Here is a 2,320-nt window from a genome sequence, read left to right on the forward strand (position 1 = left end):
AAAATAATGAGATTTTGGGTTTTATAGGGAAAAACAGYGATTTTCCGGTTTTTATAGAGATAAAATGCCTGTTTTTAAAGGAAAATAATCCCAATTTTTCCCTTTTTTAAAGAGGAAAAATCCCCCCAAAAAATCAATTTTCCACTTTTTTAAGAGAAAAAAATCCCAAAACTCCACTTTTTAAAGGGAAAAAATCCTAAAATGGCACATTTTTATAGGAAAAAAAATCTCAAAATTTCATGTTTTAAAGGGAAAAAAAATCCCAAATTTGGGGCTTTTTTCCCAAATTTTGCGGTTTTTTTCCCAATTTTGGGGATCCTTCCCCAGGATCTGGGACTCCCTTCCCGGTTTTTTTTTCCCGATTTTGGCGTTTTTTCCCCAAATTTTGGATTTTCTTTCCCAATTTTTGGGATCCTTCCCGAGAATCTGGGGGTTCTTTTCCCAATTTTGGGGATTCTTTTCCCAATTTTGGGATTCCCTTCACAATTTTTGGGATCCTTCCTGATTTTGGGGATTCTTTTCCCAGTTTTTGGGGTTTTCTTCCCAATTTTTGGGATCCTTCCCGATTTTGGGGATTCTTTTCCCGATTTTGGGGGTTCTTTCCCAATTTTTGGGCTCCTTCCCGAGGATTCGGAGGTTCTCTCCCGGTTCTTTCCCCGATTTTGGAGCTCCCTCCCGGTTCTCCCCATTTCAAACCTCCCTCCCGGTTCTCAGGGCCCTCTCCCGGTTCTTCCCCCGATTTTTGGGATTCTTTCCCCGATTTTGGGGCTCCCTCCCGGTTCTCCCTCGTTCTCAGAGCTCCCTCCCGGTTTCTTCTCCGGCTCTTTTCCCAATTTTGAGCTCCCTCCCGTTTCTTTCCCCGGTTTCGGAGCTCCCTCCTGGATCTTTCCCCGGTTCTCCCCCGGTTTTGGGGCTCCCTCTCGCTTCTCTCCCCAATTTCGGGGCTCCCTCCCGGTTCTCTCCCTGATTTTGGGGCTCCCGATATCAAACCTCCCTCCCCGTTCTCCCCCGATTTCGGAGCTCCCTCCCGGAGGTTCTCTCCCGGTTCCCTCCCGGTTCTCGGAGTCCTCTCCCGGTTCTTTCCCCGTTTTCGGGGCCCTCTCCCGGTTCTTCCCGCATTTCGTCGCTCCCTCCCAGGCCTTTCCCCGGTTCTCTCCCCGATTTCGGGGCTCTCTCCCGCTTCTCTCCCCGGTTTCAAACCCCCCGTCCCGGTTCTCTCCCCGTTCTCGGAGTCCCCTCCCGGTTCTCTCCCCGGTTTCGGGGCTTCTTCCCGGTTCTTTCCCCAATATTAAGGATTCTTTCCCCGATTTTGGAGATTCTTTCTCCGATTTCGGGGCTCTCTCCCGGTTCTCTCCCCAGTTCTTTCCCCAAATTTGAGCTCCGTCCCGGTTCTCTCCCCGGTTCCCAGTTCTTTCTCCGATTTTGGGGCCCATCCCGAGGATCCGGGGGATTCTCTCCCGATTCTCTCCCCAATTTCAAACCCCTCTCCCGGTTCTTTCCCCGGTTCCCCGGTTCTTTCCCCAATTTTGAGCTCCTTCCCGGTTCTCCCCCGATTTTGGGGCCCTTCCCGAGGATCCGGGGGATTCTCTCCCCAATTCCAAACCCCTCTCCCGGTTCTCCCCCGATTTCGTGGCTCCCTCCCGGTTCTTTCCGCGGTTCCCCGGTTCCTTCCCCAATTTCGGGGCTCTCTCCCGGTTCTTTTCCCAATTCCAAACCCCTCTCCCGGTTCTTCTCCCAATTTCAAACCCCCCTCCCGGTTCTCCCCCATTCTCGGAGCCCTCTCCCGTGGTTCTTTCCCCAATTTTGGGATCCCTCCCGGTTCTTTTCCCAATTCCAACCCCCTCTCCCGGTTCTTTTCCCAATTTCAAACCCCTCTCCCGGTTTTTTCCCCAATTTCAAACCCCTCTCCCGGTTCCAAACCCCGGTTCCCCGGTTCTTTCCCTCATTTTGGGGCCCTCTCCCGGTTCTTTCCCCAATTTCAAACCCCTCTCCCGGTTCTCTCCCCGTTCTCGGGGCCCTCTCCTGGTTCTCCCCGGTTCCAAACCCCTCTCCGGTTCTCTCACCCGCCGCCGTCTCCTCCTCCTTGGCCTCCGCCGCGGCCGCTTCATCCCCGCTCGGCGCCTCCTCCGGCGGCCGCTCGGCCCCGTTCACTCCCCCTCCTCCTCCGCCTCCTCCTCCTCCTCCTCCTCCTCCCTCCGCCGCCTCCACCGGGACCGGAGCCGCTCCGTGCTCATCCTGGGGCGGCTGCAGCGCTTCGGACCCCGCGGCTTCAGCGGGAGCCGCCACCGGAGCCGCTTCTTCCTCCTCCTCCTCCTCCTCC

Source organism: Malurus melanocephalus, unplaced genomic scaffold (genome assembly GCF_030028575.1).
Source record: "Malurus melanocephalus ecotype Western Australia unplaced genomic scaffold, MMel_1.1 scaffold_2541, whole genome shotgun sequence".
NCBI lineage: Eukaryota > Metazoa > Chordata > Aves > Passeriformes > Maluridae > Malurus > Malurus melanocephalus.